The sequence below is a fragment of the Sus scrofa genome, chromosome X (genome assembly GCF_054392235.1).
Source record: "Sus scrofa isolate SSC_HxYL_T2T_F1_AM1 chromosome X, Sscrofa_HxYL_maternal_Yorkshire_Landrace_v2.0, whole genome shotgun sequence".
Lineage (NCBI taxonomy): Eukaryota > Metazoa > Chordata > Mammalia > Artiodactyla > Suidae > Sus > Sus scrofa.
In genome coordinates, this window is record NC_139401.1 from 83159931 (window position 1) to 83185971 (window position 26041).

Here is a 26041-nt window from a genome sequence, read left to right on the forward strand (position 1 = left end):
TTATATAGAAAGTTTTTCACTACAGATTACATCATAGTGTTAAAAGTACATTGGTTAACTATTAGGCTTTGTTTTTTTTGGTCACGTAGTACAGTAGCAATACATCATGTTTTAAAATCTTCAGCCTAACTAAATTTAGTGAGTACAATTCAAGGACAAAGAGGCACAGCATATCATGTGGGAAAGAGGAGACCCAGCACAAACCATCTCATGGCCAGCCAGTTCCCACAAGCTGAAGAAGTTACAGACACAAAAAATCCTGTCTTCAGACTAGTGTCTATCTTCAAAGTGTCCTTGGCAGAGAGACAGTGTGAGAAAATACAAATTAACTTAGCCAGCTATCACTAAAAGCTTCTAAAATCAAGGACAAAATTCACAGCTAGGTTTCTTTTGATCATGAATAATATATGTCTAACTTCTATAGACCTCATTACAATCCTAACTCTAAAGTTTACTGTATAACTAGTTAGTAGATAAACACTATGTTTTAATTAAGTTGGATTTAAATAGGGGAAAGTCCTTCAGGATGAAATTCTTATTATATTATTATTGTAATTTTGTTAAATCACAAATCACTACAAGAAAATAAGAATGGGAAATAAGAAAAATAAGCAAATAATCAGGAAAGACTGGGTTAAAAACTGAACAGCAAGTGAATAACAGGAAAGACTAAGTCATCCATGGAACAATTCCCACTCAGCAATGCAAAATGGAAATTATTTACTGGAAAATTCAGTTCTCCACCAAGGTCAGCGGGTGAGACTTATTGCCTTCTGGGGCCTGTCCTCAGAATTGAGCCGTGCAGGCAGGCATCCCCTTGTTTAGGAACCTGCCCTCGGAATTGTACCATTCAGACAGGCCCCTTTTTCTGATTAGTAGCCTGCCCTCGGAATTGCACCATTCAGGCAAGCTCCTTTCCTTGGCTCCGTGTATCTTCTCAACTCCCTGCAAAAACTGACACTCATATGACCATATTTATGCTGCTTGTTCTGTTGTAATAAAGTCCTTTATATCTGACTATGGAGTCTTATGTGTTCTATCAGCCACTATGGAACCCTGGTAGCTACCTTGCTAGCTTGTAAAGAAAAAAATATAATAGTCACTGCTATTGAGAAAAATGTAATGTGTAAGTAAATTGTCTTACAATTTCACGACTTAAAAAAAAAAACTGACAGAATGAGGAATGTCAGCCAGGTATGTGTGAAAACATGGTACCTATTTTTTTCACTACAAAACACTACTGTGTATCATAAAGCACATAAATGATACTTTAGATACAATGTTATATTTTAATTATTTCAATAACTGAATATGAGGATGTCATTCTCAAGAAGATAGCAAAGTAAATTGTAGGTTTTTAATACATATCTTTCAAATATAACTGGATATTATTAGTGTGTTAAACAAATACTATATTTTTTCAGTGCAGTAGAAAGAATTAGTCCATGATCATATATGGCTTTGACATATCTGAGAAACCAAAGTTAGTTTTTGCCACTGATCAAGGCAAAGTTTATAAGGCTCTAAGTAGTTTACAAATGAAACCTCCTCACTTTTTTATATCATCCTCACAAACTGAAAGAGAGGCAAGAATGAGAATATAAATCAAAACTTTCCTAGCAAATATGATTCCAATGTCCCACTGGAACCCTGAACAGTCAGATAACAACTATATACAATGTAGTTATATAGTCATTTACACATGCAGGAAAATTGGCATTGGCATCAATGTCCTAGGTATTTTATCAATAAAATAAATATGTTGGTTGAGAAGAGAGAGAAAAAGATATTTCAATCATTTTTTAATTAGAATCCAAGCTTAATTTTACTTTTCTTAAAAAAAATTAACTCTGTACTGATTCTGAAAAACAAGAATCTCCTAGCCAGTGTTTCCATATGTACTGATTAATCTTTGACTTAGCAGGCTAATACTGAGTTTTTCTAAAAAACAAACACAAAAATCACCATGTTATGGAGCAGTTGAACAACACATCATTTAGAAAATTAGTATTTTTTTCTTCTGAATTTATAACCAATTGTCATTAATTGCATGGTGACAGTTGAAGGAGTTGTATATCTCTGAGATTTCAATTAACTTAAAAGATTTGACCATTGCTAAAGGTTAATTCAACTGGAACTATGTGTTTACTGAGGAATGTAGAGATTCCTATGACTGGGCTTATATCTTATAGTTGCTGAAAATATTTTTAAATTTATCTAAAAATTTTGTGAAACTACAAGCTATTTCACCACAAAAGGCAAAAAATCAATAATAATAAATCACATTATTGGTTAATGCTCTGAATGAAAGTCTATGGATATTAGTCCTATTGGCAAAAATATTATATTTTGTTTAATAAGACAGAAATTGAATTGAAAGTCTTTAAAGTCATGAAAGATTTATATGTTTTTAGAAAATTATCAGCTGTGTAGCAGTGATATATCAGGTATTTTATGCTATCCTACAGGAATAGAAATATTAATATATCAATATCTATGAAAAAATGTTAAGGGGAAAATAAAGTTTCTTAGAGAGTAGCATACATAGTACTTAATAGGTAAACTGAATATAAATACTGACTCTAACACTTTTATGTTATCTTGAGCAGTTACCCAGCTTCTCTGCCTTGTATTTTTCATTTGCAACATTTGAATAAGTTCCGGGAGGTATTAAATGAAATAACCTACCTAAAGGCTTAGAACAGCTTTTGGCACATAGTAAATGTTAGATAGTATTTTTTTTATATTCAAGGTCATAAAAAAGAAAGAAAGGATAGGCAAGATATTATAACCTTTATAGAATGACAAAGAGAAAGCAAACCCAACATTTCCTTCTTCCTTTTTTAGCTCTTCATGAAAATTATTTGACAGATCTTTGCCATTAGTCCTCAAGGAATCCTAAAATATAGACACGTACAAGGAGACTAAATAAAAGAGTTCTAATTTTCAAAGAGAAACTTGGATTTCAGAAACTAAACTCAAGTGTGTTTAACATTAATTCTTGGGAAATATCTCAAAGATATTATTAAATAGATAAATTTTAAAACCTTAAAAATAAATCCATCTATCTTTCAGTCAACCATTGCATGTTGCAAAACACTCCATGTTGACCAAGGATTAGTTAAGGCTAATCCATCTTGCTGTTTTTGACAAGCACTAGGATAATGAATATGTTTTGAATTTCATGCCACTATAGCATATTTTTTATAGGTACTTATCTTTCCTTCCTTTAGAGTTTGTCCCAGAAGCTGCCATAGTTACTACAAGTGTTATGTTGTTTCTGATCATAATTGTTCCATTAAGCATAAACACAAGTCAATCTGACATAATGAGTTTTTTATCTGGGAATTTTGGACTCAAGAAAAAGAGAGTCAAATAATCTTTCCCCAAATGGCTAAGGCTATACAATATTAAGATATATAAATTAGGGCAGCAATATTTTCAATTGTGTTTTTAAAAATGTAGACCTCAGAAAGAGCTGAGTATAGCCACACACAGATAGAAACCTAGGACAAATAAAGGGAGAAAACTTGATCTCATCAAGTACCTGGGTTTGCTGAAGCCAAGGAGATTGTCTGTCCAAAATAAATATTAATTGATATTGTTTTTATCAAGATAGTATAACTTTATTTTCTTACAGATTCCTGAGTAATTATCCAAATTATCCAAAATCTTTAACCAGGCATAAAAAATGTATGTAATATGTGAGAAAATATGGATTATATGTCAGCACAGATAAGTGATTAATTAGATAAATGAATAACACAGCACTGCCAAACCACAGAAAAGATTTTTTATAGGTAATTATTAGGGTTTATTGCTTTGCTCTTTCTTGCCTAGAACTTTTATATATAGCTTGGATGAATATATAACAGATACATTTAAAAAATATAAAACAGGAGTTCCCGTCGTGGTGCAGTGGTTAACGACTCCGACTAGGAACCATGAGGTTGCAGGTTTGATCCCTGGCCTCGCTCAGTGTGTTAAGGATCCAGCAATGCCGTGAGCTGTGGTGTAGGTTGCAGACGTGGCTCAGATCCCGTGTTGCTGTGGCTGTGGCGTAGGCTGGCAGCTACAGCTCCGATTCGACCCCTAGCCTGGGAACCTCCATATGCCGTGGGAGCAGCCCAATAAAGGGCAAAAAGCCAAAAAAAAAAAAAAAAAAAAGAAAAAAAGGAAAGAAAACAATGGACTAACTTTATAAGATTCAAAGCTTTTAAAATATTAAATTTAATTTATAAAATGACATTATAGAGAGTAGACTATAGACATGATCTGTATCCTAAAGTACGTGGTACGTGAAAGATTCGCAGAAGAGATAGCAGATATTATTTACAAGTTTAGAGGGCAAAATCAGGAAAGATTGATGTATGTCATGAGGAGTTTTTTCTTTCAGTGTATGAAAAAGTTCTTAAAAATAATAACTGCTCAACAGTGGCTCTGAAAAACCTTCTTACATTTCCATCATTGAAAATGTTCAAACCAAGCCTGTATCCTTTTTTTCTTTGGCCACACCCAGGGCATAGGAAGGACAGGGATCAAACTCATGGCACAGCAGGCACCCAATCCACTGCAATAACAATACCAGAGCCACCAGGGAACTTTCCGATCCTTGGTCTTTATTTAAAACTATAATACAGATGAGCTCTGCATTATGAAGCTGAACTGGAACATTATAATGGTTTTTGATTTCTGAAATTATATAAGTACAGAAAATGAGTCAACTTAGACTTGCTTCATTATTTAAATTTTACTCTGTCTTTCTTATAGATTAGGAATTAGAATATCTGAGGATGGGAGGGGGTGAGGGGTTAAACAGTGAGAAGTGTTCCTTGAGGAAAGTGCTGAAATTGGAAGTCATTACCCAAGACAACAAAATGAGCAATCTTGATAGCAAATGAGTATCAAACTTCAGTAATATCCAAAGATACTGTAATATGTGAATTTAGCTATTACAAAACCAACTGCACATCAAAACTGGGCTTCCAAAAAAGAAGTCTTTGTTCAGTAAAAACAAAGATTAGTGATAACTTTTTTCAGTGAGTGCAAGAATAAGTGTGATAATAGCTCAAGGTGTTTGTGGTGAACAAGTTAAGAGTTTTATAGTCAGGAGAGTTCAAATGAACCTAGTTATTTGTGTTTTTTCCCCTAAAATCTCAGTGAATCTTGCCACAGATGGACTAAGGATGAAAGAGTCTAGTAAAGTGTTACAGATGGATGCTAAAAGGTGTGTGTGTGTGTGTGTGTGTGTGTGTGTGTGTGTGTGTGTGTGTGTCTTTCTAGGGCCGCACCTGTGGCATATGGAGGTTCCTAGGCTAGGAGTCAAATTGGAGCTGTAGCCGCCGGCCTACACCAGAGCCATAGCAACTTGGGATCCAAGCCGTATCTGCAACCTACACCACAGCTCAGGGCAACACTAGATCCTTAACCCACTGAGCAAGGCCAGGGATCAAACTGGTGCTCTCATGGATGCTAGTCGGCTTCGTTTACCAATGAACTTTGACGGGAACTCTATGTTACTCAAATGGAAAACTTTTGACACTTTGGTTAGAACAAGTTTTTACTGAACAAAGCTGACATCATGCCATCATTAGCATCATTTGCATACTAAATACTGGTGGCACTTCTCAGTTATTGTGAAAACTGCAAAACACCTTAAGATTGAGACCACTTGTGACTTAATCTTAAAAATTAATATTTGAAGCATTTTAGAAGGATATCAATATTAACTGTCACAAACTGTTTTATTGGAGGTACAATAAATACTATTTTCCTTACTTCACATAAATAATGTACTTAAGTTCACATAGCTAGTTAGTGAGAGAGCTAGGACCTAATAAAAAGTATTCTGACCCCTATCATATTGTTATTTTGTTTAAAAAATGTTGCCCTTTTAGTCTAAACATACACATAAGGAAAACAAATAAATTGCCACTAAATTGTAACTTACTAAAAAAATATTTAAGTAATTTGAAAATTCTTGAGTGGAAGTATAAAGGAAATTTAAGATAGTAAATTCTATTTTTCTATATATGTCTGAATTTTTGGAATATTTTAAAAATTTATATTTTTCTTATAGCATATTAAATAACAGCATTGCATCACCAGTAAATTGTATAAATCTGATAGTCATGCCACATTCAGTGGTAATCTGAGTGGAAATGTTAAGAGCCCTGAACTCATTCTCTTATATACTTAAAAGCCAACATCCTCTCATGTGTAGAAAGTCTAATTTGCTGTGTGCTACAATGAGAAACATTCATTCAACTCAATATTATGACAGACATTTAAATAATTTAAATATGCATTCTCAGTTATATACGTTGAATACAATTGGGCACCATATATAAAAATTATTTTTTTCATGCAGTGCAAAAACATCATGTGACACTGAGTTATCATGTTTAAAATAATGGATTTGGGATGTAGGAGTAGATGAAACATTAAACCAATCTAGGCTATTTGGTCATATATAACAGATTATTTCTAGTAGTTAAAAGTAGCCATTAAGTACTTGAGTAAAAGAGAGTTATTATGCCAACAAGTCTCAGATCAAATTCTTACAAACATGCCTATTACAAATATGGGCATTTATTAACTAGTTACTTTTAGTTAAATTAAAAGAACAGTTCCAACAATCTATTTTTATGCTTGAAGTATTTCCAGCTCTCTGGGTTTTAAGTACTCCTATCACCACATTTTCTAAGAGGTACATTGAGGCAAACACTAAGATTTATAAAAATATATTCTTTCATCCATATAGCTGGCAATAAGAAAACAAAATCCAGAGTTGACAGCTGGCCATAGAAACATTTAACAACTTTGACTGGTGTATCATACCTAAGCATATCATTCTTATAGATATTATGTTCTATTTCATGCAAGAGTAAAGAACACCTTCAAATATTTTAGCTATTTCATCATGAATAATTTTTTTTCTTTTTGTAAAAATTTTTATTATAGTTGATTTACAACATTTTCTCTTCTTCTGCTGTATAGCAAAATGACCCAGTTACAAATACACATGTATTATTTTTCTCGCACTATCCTCCATCATGTTCCACCACAAGTGATTGGATATAGTTCCCCATGCAATAGAGCAGGATCTCATTGCTTATCAATGCCAAATGTAAGAGTTTTCATCCACCAATTCCCAACACCCAGTGCATCCCACTACCTCCCTGCCCCCCAGGGAAACACAAGTCTGTTCTCCATTCCCATGAATTTTTCTTTTCTGTAGTTAGGTTCATTTGTGCCATATACGGGATTCCAGATATAAATGATATCATATGGTATTTGTCTTTCTCCTACTGACTTACTTCACTTAGTATGAGAGTCTCTAGTTTAGCAACCATCCATATTGCTAAAAATGGCATTTTATTCTTTTCTTATGGATGAATGGGATTTTCTTGTTTGTATTTTTTCCCTATTTATTTTCTTTTCATTTAAGTAGTTCTTTGCAGGAGGCTGGTGATGATCTGTTTCACTTCACCAGTAAGTGTCAGCTTTTTCTTTCTCTTGGTGTTTGCCTACAAACAAGGATTTAAAAGTGGAGGCTGAGAAGCATCTAGATACACTGACATGAAACCAGTGGGCTTTGTCTAGGAAGGATGGAAACATATGGTCTGAGAGCACATTGCTCTAGGCTGGCCCAAACATGGTGCAGCAGTAGAAGGATAATCCTAGTAATCTTGCCATGCATTGTTGGAAGCAAATGTTCCCTTTAAGCAAGGAGTAATCAACTCTTGATGAAAATGATTCTTGTTAAGAGAAAATTCTCTTTGAACTAACTCCACCATGTAACAGCTCTAGCCTGAATTATTTCAATGAGCTGCCTTGATCCTTTGCTGGCTCATAAAGAGTTAGGCAGCAGTGTATAGCACATCCTACCCATGTTCTCAGAGAGAGTGTGCTGTGACCATGAATAACTTTAATTTCACTGATAAGAAAATGTAATTAACACTCATCGTGCTACTATTACATGCTGCTATTTACTATTTTCCACCAAAAATTCATCAGCCACTATGCTAGTATTCAAAGAAGTGGTTATTGGTTGAGATAGATGGAGCCACTAATATCAGAAAGTACACCTGTAGTCATTTCTAGGGTACATCTATTTTTCATGTAATATTTGTGAAACACCTCTCACCTACACATGCTTCATTAGAATATTGAAGTCTTCAAATATGATTTCTGAGTGTTGGCTTAACCTGAAATATATTCACACAGTATTACATTCTATGAACCAACATACTTTATATTATATCAAAGGCTTTGTAGTAAGTATCAAAACTACCTTTAAACTGGAAGACATTCCATTTGTACCCCAAATCAAAGAAATATTTAGAAAGTCTAACTCAAAAAATAATAGAAAAAATTGAATTTTATTACATAATGATTTCCTCCCCCAGTCTTATTTTTAATGATTATCCAGTTATTTGTATGGTGCCACATTCATTTTCTAAAACAAATCAGTAAAGAAATTTTGTTAATCAATAGCTTTCTTCTGGATATCATTAGTCACTATAAATCATCTTTTTATAGGTCTGACAGGATGCAAATTAAAATCACTTCCCTGAAAATACAGAATATACCTCAACATATTCCATGGGAAGGCTAGGAAAAGTAGTTTGTCAATTTCTACATTTTTTTCTTTAATGTAGGATTGCCTTGCTATTCTCCATCATTAACTTGAATGTAAGAGCCAAGAATTCTTACCAGTTGATTCATACAAGCATCCTTTTGCTTTAATATAATTTACCATTTTTCTCTCTCCATGATTCTTATTATAGGATTCCTTTGAGTGTCCAGGGTTGCAACTGTCACCCCAATTCATCACAGACCTGAAGCTGAGTATATTAATTTGTTCCCTATTTATGTTATTTTATCTCTACTCCTTCTGATCTCTTTCATTCTTCTCTGCTAAAACTTCTCATTAACCCTGTCATGCAAGACCTTTTCTCTAATACTTTATTACACATTCTGTAATGATGATGCCATGTATTAAAAGGTACTAGGAGAAAGTAGTAATAGGATTTTCAGATATTAATTAGTAATGTTTAAACTTAGTAGGCCACAATAATATTAGCAACCACCAATTTCGTTCCCAGAATGTACAGACAAGAAAGGAAGCTTTTATTACATAAAATTGGATTAAGCAAAACTTTGAAAGTGTATGAGCTCTAGATTACTCAAGCTGGCAGAGTAGAAAGACTCTGAACTCACCTCCTTTCATAAGCACACTAAAATTACAACTGTTTACATAATAACCAGGATGAAAAAGACCAGAACTTACCAGAAAAGATCTAAGACTAAAGAAACAAAGAAGGAACCATAACAAGGTTTTTAGGAGGGTCAGAATCACAATAGAGTCAAGTCTCACAACCCTGGGTAGGTGCCCCAAAAGTGGGAGAATAATTACAATTGCAGATGTTTCCTTAAGGAGTGAGGGGGTTGAGCCCCACTTTGGGCTCCCAGCCAAGGAGTCCTTTGGTAGGAAGATTAGCCCCCAGAAAATTTACCTCTGAAGGCCAGTGGGTCTTACTTTTAGGAGTCCCAGAGGCCTGATGGAAATAGAGACTCCACTCTTGAAGAGCACACACAAAATCTCACAAGCAGGGTAGAAGTAGTAATTTGAAAATGGCATGAGTCAGACTGACCTTCTTATTTTGTTGAGTTTCCCAGAGAGAAAGGAAGCAACTGAAGCTCAACCAGAGACATAGATTCTGACAGCAACCATTTTGAGGAGCTTGTCTTACCATGGGGATAATGGTGTTGCCAATTGTCATTTTACTTTTTATTTATTAATTTTTTTGTCCTTTCCAGGGCTGCTTGCATGGCATATGGAGGTTCCCAGGCTAGGGATCCAGTCGGAGCTGCAGCTGCCCGCCTATGCCAGAGCCACAGTAACGTGGGATCTGAGCTGCATCTACACCACAGATCACGGCAATGCTGGATCCTTAACCCACTGAGCAAGGCCAGGGATCAAACCCACAACCTCATGGTTCCTGGTTGGATTCGTTAACCACTGCACCATGACAGGAACTCTGACAAGTGTCATTTTAGAATCTTACCTCTAGCGTATTGCCTCAGGACCCTGTCCTGACCTGGCCCAACAGCATGTAAGTAGCAATACTGGGATGCCTCAGGCTAAGTAACTAACTGGGAAGGTACAGAGCCACACCTACCAGCAGATAAACTGTCTTAAGACTCTCAGAGCCTCCAGCCAAATCTGGAGATGTTCCTGACAACCAGAGTGTCCAGGATGCAGTCCACACACCAGTGCACAGATACTAGAATTGGAACCCCAATTGCCTGCAGCCAGAGACTCCAGGACATAGATTCACCCACCAGTGGTCAGGCACCAGCTTCAGAATTCTCTGAGCCCTATCCCTGTCTAATAACCAGTATGCTCTAGCCTTAGGACCAGATGCATACAACAGCAGGTAGATAATAGCTGCAGGTCAGCTGTAACACCATATCCTGTGAACCCAGCCCATCAACCATCATCCATCACCTGCCCTGGTCTCACATAACCTATGGCCCCACTCACTAGCAGGCCAATACAAAAATTTAGGACATATCAAAACCTGCAGTCAACTGTGTCAGTAACTGGGCCCACCTATTAGTGATATAACACCAATTATGGACCTATAGGCCCTGCAACCATACCCTAGGACTTGGATCTGCCCAATAGTTGTCCAGCACTATGCCAAGGTCTTGGATTTACCTGTTTGTGGGTAAGCATCAACCACATGGTCTCTTGGACCCTGAATCTGCCCACCAGAAAACCAGCACTATCTCAAAGAACCTTAAGTGTTCCATGGCCAGCTGCCTCATGATCCACTTCCTCAAACTAACAACCAGCTGCCTCTGCATAAGGCAGAGCCTGGCAACCAACTGAACCAGAAGCCAACCAGGCCTACAAGATCATCAATAGTAATCATCTTGCTACAACAAAGTGATCCATGCAGCCCACAAAGGGGTCAACCCCAGAGCATATAGCTCTGGTGGCAAGAGGGAAGCATGCTACTGAGATGCATAGGACATCTCTATTCAAGAAAGTGTTCAGGGTAGTGATTATAGATAATTAAATATCTTGGGAGAAGAATGGATCTGTATATTGAGAAGTTAGAAGTTTTTAAATGAGTTAGAAAATATAGGAAAAATAGAGATTAAGAATACAATAACAGAAAGGAAAAATACACTAGACTGAATCAACAGTAGACTAAATAATGCAGAGGGACAGATCAGTCAGCTGAGAGAAAGAATAGTGGAAATAACTAAAGATGAACAGAAAAAAGAATGAAAAGAAATGAGGACAGTTTAAAAGATCTCTGAGACAACATCAAGCACACTAATATTTGCATTATAGAGGTCTAGAAGGAAGAGAGAGAGAAAGGGGCTGAGAACAGGCTTGCAGACATAATAGGTGAAAATTTCCCTTACCTGCAAAAGGAAACAGACATCCAAGTCCAGGAAGCACAGAGAGTCTCATACAGGATTAATGCAAAGAGGAACACACCAAGACACATTATAACTATAATGGCAAAAATTAAAGATAGAGAATATTAAAAGCAGCAAGGGAAAAGCAACAAATAACATACAAGAGAACTCCCATAAGGCTATCAGCTGCATTTTCAGCAAAATTCTGCAGGCCAGAAGGGAGTGTCATAATATATTTAAAGTTATGAAAGGGAGAAACTTACAACCAAGAATACTCTACTGAACAAGGCTGTTTTTCAGATTTGATGGAGAGATCAAAAGCTTTACAGACAAGCAAAAACTGAAAGAGTTCAGTACCACCAATTCATCTATACAAAAATATGTTAAAGGAACTTCTCTAAATAAAAAGAGAAGGGGCCACAATAAACATGAAAATCACAAAAGGAAAAATCTGATTGGTAAAGGGAAACATACATTAAAGGTAAGAAATCAACCACACACAAAGCTGGCAGCAATTTTAAAGGCAAAGGTATTAAAATCATTCATATCCACAATAAGGATTTAGTGGGTATATAAAACAATTAGATGTAAAATATGATGTCAAAAATAGTAATTATGAGAGAAGAGTGCAAATGCAGGGTTATTAACATGCATTTGATATTAAGTGATCATCAACTAAAAAAATTATACATATGTAAACCTCATAGTAACCACAAACTTAAAATCTATAATAGAAACACATACAAAAAAGAGAAAGGAATCCGAAGAAAATACTAAAGATAGTGATCAAATCACAAGAGAAGAGAACAAAATGAAAATGTCTAAAGTCAATTGAATCTATTTATCTGGTAATATTACAGTAGCTTGTAAAGAACTCAGAAATGTATTAGTAAGTCAATAAACATTGTGCTCATTTTGGAGATTTTTTTAAAGGATAAAGAATTGTTGCTATTTTTAAAGTTTTACTATATCAGCTATACATTGTGGTATACATTATCCCTCTTCATCAGCTCTAGTTTTACTTTATTCTCTATTTAAAAGGTATAGATAATTAAAGAAAATGGTATCAAACACCCATAACTCATCATACAAAAGAAATTGATAGAAAAATATCTTAACATCAATTATGAATTTCAGAAAATTAATGATGCATTTGAAGTTGGCTAATTATCCTTCTTCAAGCCTCTCCCATCCCTGTCCTACTTACCAAAGAAAGTCATGACCATGAAGTTAATATGCATGCTGATATGGATTTTTTCACATCCATAATTTTATACTCTGTTTCACATACATTTCTATAGGATTGACCAGGACCACATCCAAAGCAGCACTTTTCTTTTCCTTCTGCAAAGTAAGTAAAATTAAAAGTTAACAAGGGCTCTTGTTTGTGGATTATATGTTTTATATAAATTTTCAAGCAACTCTTTATTTTTAATGTTTTTAAGAAAATTCACACTGAAATATGTATATTTCCTATTTCTTAATTTCATTAATTTTTTGAATATACTTATATTTTAAAATTCATATTATTGTTAATTTAGGTTATTTTCCAGTTTTTGCTATTATAAACAATGATACAGTGACAATCCCTACCCATCTCCCTTTACACACACACACAAAAGGTTATTTTTATAAAATACTTTTGAAAATGGTAATGTCAAATTATAATCCAAAGTGGTTGTAACACATTTGTAGTCCCATTATAAGGGTACAAAATTCTTTTTTATCTCATATTCTTGGCAACAATTAGTATTACCAAATATTTTACTCTGGTTTACATTTCCCTGATTCCCTGATTATGCCTTTTCACCTTCTGAAAATGTTCTTAAATTAGTTAGGAACTCTTAATATTCCATTCTTACTGATGTAATTTTTTCAGGTATGATACATCTTGAATGGGTAAGAGAAGAATACTGGGGAATAGTTCTTGTAAATGCTACAGAGGAAAAACTTAAAGACAGATTAATATTTTATTTGTTTAAAAGCCCTATTATGCTACATTTTAGAGGGACAAATGATCATGGTCGAGTTATCCCTTTATAAAGTGTTAGGGTAAATTCTAATTATTACATTAATACAGTTGAGTTTATTTAAAATTTAGAGGAATTCAAAGGGAACAGAGTTCTATAAACTTGATCTCCAAATATCAAAAAATAATCTAAAATAATAATGTCTTATCTTTAAAAAGCAACTATAATTAGTAATTAATTAATTATGAGTTTTTTGTGGTATTAATGAAATTAAGTTTATGGAAATTTAGGTCATTAGTATGGATGTATACGAAATATTAAAGCTAATACTACACTAATATTAGCTAACACAAACTGCGTAATAAAATTTAGGTTGTTAACTCATTTATTTACCATAGCAACCCTAGGAGATGGTCCTATTACTTGCAGATAAAGAAATTGAGACTTTCAATTGCCTCACATCACAGTTAGTTTATAAAAGAGCTAGAATTTGAGCCCAGACAGTCTTCTTGCAAAATCTCTGCTTATAAACCTCATGCTGTATTTACTGTCAGTTATGTCAAGGAGCTTTTCTCATGCTATCTTTATTTCATATACTTATTCTTTTCCAAGATAATTTGATACATTCATGGAAAGTACTTTCAGGCACCATCCTGTTGGCAAATATGATCTTAAATGAACAGAAAGCCAAAAAGTTACATTTTTGACTCAAAAAAGATACCATCAAATAGACTTATTAAGGAAAATGTATAGCTTATTAGAGCAAGAATGGGAAATTCAACAACATTAAAATTGCATGTAGTAAAAATAGTGAAACAATTTATGATATAAGGTTGAAGTTAATTACAATCAAAAGTCTTTGCATGGCTGAAACATTTTCCTTAATCTCACCACTATGTTCAAAAAAATGAAAAATTTATTACTTAATTTCCAGCATTTTATCATATAAAATTTCAAATTCAAATTTTTATCTTTGAAACTTCTAATTAAAATGTGAAAGAGAAGGTCCAGTTCAAGATGGCAGAGTAGAAGATCCAGAGCTCACCATCTTCCACAAACATACCAAAATTATCACTACATATTTAACAACTGTCTCTGAGAACAACCTGAAAACTAGAACAGATTTTTCTATAACTAAGAATATAAAGAAAAGGCCACATTAAGATGAGTAGGTGGGCAGAACTGCAGTCCAGTAAGTACCATACTGCTAGTGTGTGGTGACCCACAAATGGGACTAATATCACAACTGTGGAGATCCCCCTACAGAGAAAGGGGTCCAAGCTTCACCTCAGGATCCCCAGCCCAGGAGTCCTGTACTGGGAAAGATAGCCCCCAGAATTTTGGGCTTTGAAACAGCTCTTCTGACAGCCAGAAGAGCTGGAGGGCTGTGGGGAAAAGACTGCTCTTGGGGTGCTCATGTAAAAACTCATTCATTATGAATCTCAGTGCAGAAGCAGTAGCTTGAAAAGCTCCTGGGTCATATGAGAAGGAGACTTATTGACCAATTTTAAGGTGTATGCCAGAAAGACAGAGATTTGGTAGAAGTTTCTCCAAGGACAGAAGCACTGGTGGGTACTATTTTATTATTACTCTCCTTACACCTAGCTGTTAGGCACTATTTATGTCATTTTGCATTAACCTAGTTAACACAATATACCCCACCGCCATGCTCTCCTGTGGATGATCCCCACCCAACCTCTGTACTTCAACCAACCACTCCAAAGTGGTTTCTGTCCCACTCTGCCCAGCGGGCAGTCCAGGCTGGCACCAGCTTCCCTTCAAAATGGGCCTATCACACACCCTATTGGTGGATGACCTCAGTGAGCACTGGCATACTTAATAGTGCATCCTTCTTCAAGGATACAACCCTACATACTAGTGCTCCCTCAACAGCCATTGCCAGTCCTCTTAGCCATGCCTGTGGCCTTGACCTCTAATGCACCAGTTAGCAGTGATGTCCAGACCTCCTTGACACCTGTTGGGTCATATGCAACAGTTGCAGCTGAGCCATGCAGCCAGCCAGACTGGAGGACAACCCAAACCACCACCATGTACATAGAAATCATGGCCCAGCCCAATCACAACAGGAGGACTCATGCAGCCCACACAGGAGCATTGGGATCTAGTGCCCAAGGAGAATTGCCCCACTGAGCCTCCATAGGACAGCTTCTACATAAGACCATTCTTCCAAGACAGGAAGACATAGCTGATAAAATTAATATATAGAAACAAATCCAGAGAGTTAAGAAAACTAAGGAAAAAAGAATACTTTCCAAATGAAAGAGTAAGAGAAAACCTAAGAAAATAAAATGCAACAGAGATAAGAAATTTATCAAATAAAGAGTTTAAAGAAATATTCATAAATACACTGATCTTGGAAGAAGAATGGATAAACTCAGAACTTCAACGAAAGATAGGAAATATAAAATAAAAACAATCTGAACTAATGAATACAATCACTGAAATAAAAAACACAGCAGTGGGAATCATCAGCAAATTAGAAGATTCAGAAGAATAGATCAGTGATCAGGAAGACAGGGGTATCCCCTATATGGGCTGCAAAAAAAAAAAAAGGAACATTAATTTGAAAAGATACATGCACTATTATATTAATTAATGGCCCAAATTTGAAAGCAACCTAAGTGTCTGTCAATAGATATATGGATAAAGAAGATATGGCAGATCATACATGTCACAAATTATAACATATCAGTAAACATATGTTATAGTATGTTTTTAATAAAAATAGAGATTATCATACTAAGTGAAGTTAGACAGTGAAAGACAAACATGAAATGTGTGGAATCTGAAAAAAGAATACAAATGAACTTCTTTGCAGAACAGAAAGACTCACACACCAAAACAAACTTATGGTTATTGAAGGGGACAAATGAGGGGAGGGATGGACTCAGGGATGGGGGGGGATTGGTATATGCACACCATGGTATATGGAATGACTGGACAATGGGAACCTATTGTGTAGCACAGGGAACTCTACCTAATATTCTGTGATAATCTATATGGGAAAAGGATATGAAAAAGAATGGATGTGTCTATATGTATAGCTGAGTCACTTTGTTGTATAGCAGAACTTTCACAAAATTGTAAAACTATACTAAATAAAACTAGATAATGAAATAAATTATAAATGAAAAAAACTAAGAAATGAAAAAAATAAAAATGAATTATCTATTGAATTATCTATTATTTTATGCTAATATTTGTTCAATATAAGCACTATTGGAACTGTCCTACAATGTGACCAAAGCCAGGCCTGCAGCATGCAGAATTTCCTGGGCCAGTGATCTAACCTGAGCCACAGCAGTGACAATGCCAGGTTCCTTAACCCTCTGAGCCACTGGGGAACTGCAATATGTTTAATTCTTAGAAGACTTATTTACATTAAGGATTTTTTAGGTGACTGAGTTTCTGCTATGTGAAATAGTCAGTGTTAGGCAGTTTCACATCTTTCACAAACTTTAAAACTATCAACCCTATTCTGATTTAGGCAGATTATTTTATGTATGATTAAACTGAAGATAAGAGAAAAGTAAGCTCACCTGCAGTTTCATTCTGCTTATAAATGGTTATATAGGGTCTCAAACTTAGGTCTTCTGACTCCAAATCCACTACTTTTCTACTATAATATATATTGAATATTATAGTTTTATACATACACTAGTAACTAATTCACCTACATCAAATGTGCTATTACTAACGTTATTTCTTAGCTGGCAAAATGATTTGATCTCCTGTAAAACCTCTATCATATAGCAGTCAAATTGTTTTCTGGATAGAGATATAACTTACATTGTGCTACATAAATGGTCCAGAAATATTTTATGTCAAAATTTTAAAGATAGAAAGTATATTCAATCTGCTGGGGTGGGGAAGAGAGGAGTAGTTTTAACTGAAAGAAAATGATTTTTTGAAAAGAAGTCTCTATTAAAATTGACCTACTTAAAAAAGTGCTGTACAGTAGGAAAAAAAAAGAAAAATATACATGTTTTTAAGAGTTTTCTTAATATGTAACCTGATTATGATAAAGGGTACAGAATATGACCTTCTCAAGGTAGTAATGATTGCATGCCAGAATTTTCAATAGATGTATTATTGACACTATAAGTGATTTAATGATATGAAACCAGTTATAATTACATAGAAGATTCACTGGCAAACACAATTATTTCCTTCTCTAGTCACCTTTTATAAATTTGTACCTATAACTATTTTAAGTGATGCATTTATACATTGTCAACTACTTTTTATCTTTAGAATATAACTGGAATTACTCTATTACACAGATATAATCTGGCCTGTGATTATACTTTTCATGAAGATTTTTTAAAAAATCATGCTTCTTAACAACAGTTTCATTAAAAAATAAGCAAGTTAATACTGTATTATGTTTCAAGTTCCTTGGAATGTGATCATTGTTAATAGGACTGTGTAACTTCTCCCTTGAGATCAAAATGAGTAATTTGAGCTGTTACAGGATCAGCCTTTCCATGCAGTTTGAGTGTTAAGAACATACAGTATAAAAATACATTCGTACTATTATATCAATGATGCTTTAATATGTAGATTAATAGCAGCATACACCATCAATTCAAATTTGGAATGAAAATAGCACATTATATTTCTTAAAAGGAAAAGGACATATTACTCTAAATTTCATATTAAATATTTCATGAGGTAGAAGTCTTAAAATGCTGAACAACCAAAATACATTAAAAACAATGAAATTCAAAACATGCAATAAATTGTTCAATTTTATTCTCATCACTAATAAAAGACCTCTGATTTAAATTTACATATCTTCAAGACAGTGTTTGGAATGTCAAGCTCACACTGTCATGGTTCAAAGTATTTCCCTTCCTTGATAACAGTCCACCATTATACACAAGAAAAACATAGATCATTACCAGTTACCTGACATTCAGACAACTAATTGCAATCTGCACAGCAAAACCAGAAGTCCCTTGTGAATGCTGGGAAGAGTCTGTACTGCCCTGACAATTTGACAACTAAATTTTAATGTGTTCAAACATAAGGAAAAAATTCCAAATGCACTTTGAAAATTATTTTAATTACAAGGGAATTTTAGATCTTTAGAAATTTGAGATTTGTCCTTAGAGCAAGAAAAACAAAATGTTTTTATGAACTAAAATAATGCAGCTAACTTTAAAACTTTTTTTAAAATTTCAGCTGCTATTTCTTAGAAAATACCTATAGTGCTCTACCTCTGTGATTTTAAACTATGGGACGTGATTTTTTTAAAAAGAAGTAGATAATATGTCCCTCAATCTAAATTTATTTTCCATTAACTTGAAATTCAAAACTCTCAATTTTATATAATATTATTTTTATAGTATGTATTTTTCAGTTGTCCTATCATGTTTTACAATTACGAGTTAATTCTAGCTTGCTTTATTTCAAATTTAAATTTATTTTAGAAATCCTTATGGTTTTCTGGGAAGATTTTAGTTATTTCTCATACTTTAAAATTTTTTAAATTATGTTTTTCTCTAACTTTAGTCTACTTAAATTTCAGTTTTAAAAAAAGACTTTGTTAAGGGTTCTCTTACAAGATTAAATATCTATTAAGCTAATGTACCTATTTGCAAAGACCAATAAATACAAATTTCCACTTCTAAAATGGAAGAAGAAACTTTTCTAAACTAAATTTACACTTGGATGGGTAGGGAATGTAGGTTCTATGACTTTCACCACAGTGAATTTTGAAGAATCATATTCATGGAGGGAAAAAGGTCACAGATCAGTTATCAAGAGAAACAAAGAGACTATTGTATTCTGAATTAAGACTCTTACATAGGTATAATAAAACCTTTACTCTCATAATTAGAATGAGTTAGTCTCTAAGGAAAAACAGAGGTGATTAGACTATGACTATTCACATTTAAAATGTATTTAAAGTTAACTTTTGGAATACATAATGCCCTTTATCTTTTTTCTCTCTGTGTCTGAATCCCCATTTCAAGGTATACTATTTTAGTAAAGAATAATTTCAATAGACTATATAGAACTACTTATTGTGTAATCTCTCAGACATTCCTGAGATGTCATAGTTTATCTAGAAGAAGCCTTGATGAGTACTGAAAATTACAAATTCATTCAGCCCTTTGTGACAACAACTTAAAATGCAACAAAGACATTTCAGAGGAAGTACTTAGCTTTTCTAAACTTTTTTTCTTTTTTACAAATTAAATTTTATAAGTTGATGGCAAACAACTTCAGGAGGGGAATTTTTTTTTTTTTTTGTCTTTTGTCTTTTGTTTTTTGTTGTTGTTGTTGTTGTTGCTATTTCTTGGGCCGCTCCCGCGGCATATGGAGGTTCCCAGGCTAGGGGTCAAATCGGAGCTGTAGCCACCGGCCTACGCCAGAGCCACAGCAACACAGGATCCGAGCCACGTCTGCAACCTACACCACAGCTCATGGCAACGCCGGATCGTTAATCCACTGAGCAAGGGCAGGAACCGAACCCGCGACCTCATGGTTCCTAGTCGGATTCGTTAACCACTGCGCCACGACGGGAACTCTGGGAATGTTTTTGAAAGTTAAAAAATTCCAAAATTTTGTTTCATTTCAATTTTTATCATAATTATCTTACACAGATCAGAGTTTTCTAGAGGGAATGGGACATAATTTTATAGTTGGAAAAGTTGAGGCCATGAAATTATCAACAGCATTATTAAATGTGAATAGCTAAATAGTGTAGAAGCAGAACAAATATACTAATGTTTGTGAACTTATAAATATGATTAATATATAAACTTGTTTTAAGTATATACATATATCATTACATGTTGCATGATCAGTAAGGACAAAGTCCTATACATCTCTTTTCCATTAGCTCTACTGAGGTTGTAATAAATACATTGTTGTCTCCTTAGTGAAGTACAAGATCTTCACCACCAAATACTTAACCCATTTTCTTTTCTCGTGTTGAACAGAAGAGAGGCATTACAATATCAAGAGTAATGGTACACAATCCTGTGAATTGCACACTATCAGGCAATTAGAGGTTTATAGAGAAGTATATTTGTCAAAGTTGTAAAAATGTAGCTGAGGTTTCTATCAAGAAAAGCTCTCTTGTAAATAAAAGTTCCCCATGTTTCATTGCTCTGAAAATAAAGAGGTTTATGCCAATAAAGACATACCACTATTGATTGGAGAAAGGTATTTATTGGCAAAAAAGGAGACATTATATTTGTAATTTTCTATAATACATGTGAAGGTTTTTTTTTATGTTATTGATCATAGGAACTGACTCCTTCCTCACAGCTAAAAATATAGGTGATGACTTTTAAAACTAAAATTATTCATATAACATTTTGTATACCTAAAATATTGTTATTGATATAATGTTCTTGAGTACATTTTAAAAAAGCATTCAAACAAAGACCCATAATCCTTACTTGGAGTTCTCTAAATATTCTTTATACCTCTTTTCTAAGATACTTTCTTTTTTTTTTTTTTTTGTCTTTTTGTCTTTTGTTGTTGTTGTTGTTGTTGCTATTTCTTGGGCCGCTCCCGCGGCATATGGAGGTTCCCAGGCTAGCGGTCGAATCGGAGCTGTAGCCACCGGCCTACGCCAGAACCACAGCAACGCGGGATCCGAGCCACGTCTGCAACCTACACCACAGCTCACGGCAAGGCCGGATCATTAACCCACTGAGCAAGGGCAGGGACCGAACCCGCAACCTCATGGTTCCTAGTTTGATTCGTTAACCACTGCGCCACGACGGGAACTCCTAAGATACTTTCTTTAAGGCTGTCAAAGTGAGATTTTGAGACAAAGCAGTCTATCTCCACAAAAGAGTAAACACAGAAAATGTCCTAATTGAAAAAAATTCAAGAAATTTCAATTTTGGACTACCATCCAGTTTCTGATTGCATAAAGATTAGGTTCTAAAAATCCTGATGAATACATGGGAAAGAAATTTATTGCATCAAATAAAATATTCTTAAAAAATCTTGATGAACTTACAGTACATTTCTTAAAAGGAAAAAAAATACGAATCTTAATTTTGTTTTTTTCCTTAGTTACATTTTTAATTCCTCAATGAATTTTAAAAATTTATAGTTGTACAACAATCATCACAACAAAATTTTATAGTATTTCCATGCCACAACACCAGAACAACACCCCCATGCCCAACCTGTCACATGTGGAAACAATAATTCTATCAAATCTGTAACTCAGTATCTGTTCTGCAAAGTTCTTTGTGTTCTTTTTTTAGATTCCACATGTAAGTGATTGCATATGATGTTGGTGTCTCACTGTGTGACTGACTTCACTTAACATGATAATTTCTAGGTCCATCCATATTGCTATAAATGCTATATTTTCTTTCCTTTTATTGGCTGAGCAATATTCCATTGTGTATAGGTACCACTTCTTTATCCACACTCCTCTGTCAATGGACATTTAGGTGGTTTCCATGTCTTGGCTATTGAAAAGAGTGCTGCAATGAGCATTGGAGTACATGTGTCTTTTCAAGTCATGGTTTGCTCTGGATAGATGCCCAGGAGGTGGGATTACTGGATCAAAGGGTAGTTCTATTTTTTTAGTTTTCTGAGGACTTTCCATACTGTTTTCCACAGTGGTTGCACCAATTTACAATCCCACCAACAGTGTACTAGGGTTACTTTTTCTCCACACCCTCTAGAGCACTTATTGTTTGTACACTTTTTGATTATGGCCATTCTGGCTGGTGTGAGTTGGTAGCTCATAGTGCTTTTGAGTTGCATTTCTCTAATAATGAGAGATGTTGAACATCTTTTCATGTGTTTTTTGGCCATCTGTACATCTTCTTTGGAGAATTGTCTGTGTAGATCTTCTGCCCATTTTTTGATGAGGTTGTTTGTGGGGTTATTTTTGGTATGGAGCTGCAGTGGGTGTTTATAAATTTTGGAGATTAATCTCTTGTAAGTCACCTCATTTGCAACTCTTTTCTCCCAATCTTTGGGTTTTCTCTTCAATTTGTTTAAGGTTTCCTTTGCTGTGCAGAAATATTTGTTTACTTAAGTCTCAATGGTGTATTTTTGGTTTTATTGTCATTAGTCTAGGAGGTGGATCTGAGAAGATGTTGCTGTGGTTTATATAGGAGAGTGTTTGGCCTATGTTTTCCTCTAAGAGTTTTATAGTATCTCATATTATATTTAGGTCTTTAATCCATTTGGAGATTATTTTTATATATGGTGTTAGGAAGTCTTCTAATTTCATTCTTTTACATGAGGGTGTCCAGTTTTCCCAGCACCACTTATTGAAGGTGCTGTCCTTTCTCCATTGTACATTCTTGCCTCCTTGTCATAGATTAGTTGACTGCAGGTGTACAGGTTTAACTCTGGGCTTCCTATCCTGTTCCACTGATCTATATTTCCTTCTTTGTGCCAGTACCATACAGTTTTGATGACTGTAACTTTGTAGTATAATCTGAAGTCAGGGGTCCTGATTCCTCCAGATCCATTTTTCTTTCTCAGGATGTCTTTGGATATTCTGGGTCTTTTGTGTTTCCAAACAACCTTTAAGATATTTTGTTTGAGTTCTGTGAAAAATGTTCTTGGTGATTCGATAGGGATTGCATTGAATCTGTAGATTGCCTTGGGTAGTATAGTCATTTTGATAATATTGACTCTTCCAATCCAAGAGCATGGTATCTCTTTCCATGTGTTTGTGTCATCTTTGATTTCCTTCATCAGCATCTTATAGCTTTCAGAGTACAGGTCTTTTGTCTCTTTGGGTAGGTTTATTCCTAAATATTTTATTATTATTGATATGCTGGTAAATGGGATTGCTTCCCTAATTTCTCTTTCTGATCTTTCATGGTTTGTATATAGAAATGCCATCAATTTCTGTGTATTAATTTTGTATCCTGCGACTTTGCCAAATTCATGGATGAGCTCTAAGAGTTTTCTGGTAGAGTCTTTAGGATTCTCTAGGTATAGGATCATGTCATATGCAAATATTGATAGTTTTCCTTCTTCCTTTCCAATATGGATTCCTTTTATTTCTCTGATTGCCATGGCTAGGACTTCTAAAACTATGTTGAATAATAGTGGGGACAGTGAACATCCTTGTCTTGTTCCTGATCTCAGTGGGAATTCTATCAATCAGCTTTTCAACATTGAGAATGATGTTAGTTGTGGGTTTGTCATTTATGACCTTTATGATGTTGAGGTAGGTTCGTCTATGCCCACTCTCTGAAGGGTTCTTATCAGAAATGAATGTTAGATTGTATCAAAGGCTTTTTCTGCATAGATTGAGAGGATCATATGGTTTTTATTCTTCAGTTTGTTAATGTGCTCTATCACACTGATTGATTTGCTATATTGAAGAATCCTTGCATCCCTGGGATAAATCCCACTTGATTATGATGTACAGACTTTTAAATGTATTGTTGGATTATGTTTGCTGGTATTTTGTTGAGGATTTTTGTGTTTATGTTCATCAGTGAAATTGACCTGTAATTTTCTTTTTTTGTGTGGTATCTTTGTCTTGTTTTGGTATCAGTGTGATGGAGTCCACAGAGAATGATTTTGGGAGTGTTCCTTCCTCTGCAAATTTTCGGAACAGTTTCAGAAGGATAGGTGTTAACTCTTCTCTAAATGTTTGATAGAATTCACCTGTGAAGCCATCTGGTCCTGGACTTTTGTTTGTTGGAAGTTTTTTAATCACAGTTTCAATTTCAGTACTTGTGTTTTGTCCCCTCATCTTTTCTATTTCATCTTGGTTTAGTCTTGGAACATTGTACTTTCTAAGAATTTGTCCATTTACTCTAGGTTTTCCATTGTATTTGCGTATAATTGCATTTAGTAGTCTCTTATGATGCTTTATATTTCCGTGATATCCATTGTAACTTCTCCTTTTTCATTTCTAATTTTATTGATTTGAGTCCACTCCTTTTTTTTTTCATAAGTCTAGATAAGGGTTTATCAATTTTGTTGATATTTTCAAAGAATCAGCTTTTTGTTTCATTGATCTTTTCTATGGTTTCCTTCATTTCTGTTTCATCGATTTCTGCTCTGATCCTTATGATTTCTTTCCTTCTACTAACTTTAGGTCTTGTCTGTTCTTCTCTCTCTAGCTGCTTTAGATGTAAAGTTAGGTTGTTTATTTGAGATTTTTCTTGTTTCCTGAGGTAGGCTTGTATTACTACGAACTTCCCTCTTAGAACTACTTTTGGTGTATCCCATAAGTTTTGGAATGTCATATCTTTGTTGTCATTTGCTTCTAGGTATTTTTCGATTTCCTCTTTGGTTTTTTTTCAGTAATCCATTGGTAGTTTAGTAGCATGTTTTTTAGTCTCCACGTGTTTGTGTTTTTTGCAGGTTTTTTCTTGTTGATTTCTAGTCATATAGTATTGTGGTCGGAAAAGATGCTTGATATGATTTTAATTTTCTTTAAGTTACTGAGGTTGGATTTGTAGCCCAGAATGTGATCAATCTTAGAGAATGCTCCATGTGCACTTGAAAAGAATGTGTATTCTGTTGCTTTTGGATGGAATGTCCTATAAATATCTATGAAGTCCATCTGGTTTAATGCATCATTCAGGGCCTGTGTTTCCTTATTGATTTTCTGTCTGGATGATCTCTCCATTGCAGTAAGTGGATGTTAAAAGTCCCACACTCTTATTGTGTTATTGTTGATTTCTCTTTTAAGGTTGTTAGCAGTTGCCTTATACATTGTGGTGATCCTATGTTGGGTTCATAGATATTTAAAATTGTTATATCTTCTTCTTGGATTTATCCTTTGATCATTATGTAGTGTCCTTCCCTGTCTCTTAAAATATTTTTCCTTTTATGGTGTATTTTGTATGATATGAGTAGTGCTACTCCAGGTTTCTTGATTCCCATTTGCAAGGAATATTTTCTTCCATCCTCTCACTTTCAATTTGTATGTGTCCCTAGAAGTGAAGTGGGTCTCTTGAAGACAGCATATATTTGGGTCTTGTTATTGTATCCATTCAGCAAGTCTATGTCTTTTGGTTGGGGCATTTAGTCCATTTACATTTAAGGTAATTATTGATATTATGTTCTTATTGCCACTTCATTAACTATTTTGGATTTGTTTTTGTTGCTCCTTTTTCTTCCCTTCTTCTCTTGTTCTTACCTATTGTGCTTTGATGACTATCTTTAGTGTTGTACTTGAGTTGATTATTCTTATTTGTGTATCAATTGTAGATTTTTGGATTGCAGTTGCCATGAAATTGTGATATAGGAGTCTATATATATATATCTATATGATATTGTTTTAAGCCGTTGGTCTCTTAATTGCAAGTGCATCTCCAGTGTCCTGCATTTGTATACTCTTCTTCTCATGATTTCTGATTTTGGTAGCATAACTGTGTGTGGATGATTTTGTTTCTTTACTGTATATATGCCTTTACTGGTGAGCCTTGTCATTTGTGGTATTTTTGTTTCTAGTTGTGGCCTTTTCTTTTACACCTAGAGAAGTTCCTTTAGCATTTGCTGTAAAGCTGGTTTATTGTTGCTGAATTCTCTTAGCTTTTGCTTATCTGTAAAGCTTTTGATTTCTCCTTCAAATATGAATGAGAGCCTTGCTGGGTAAAGTAATCTTGCTTGGAGCTTTTTTCCTTTCA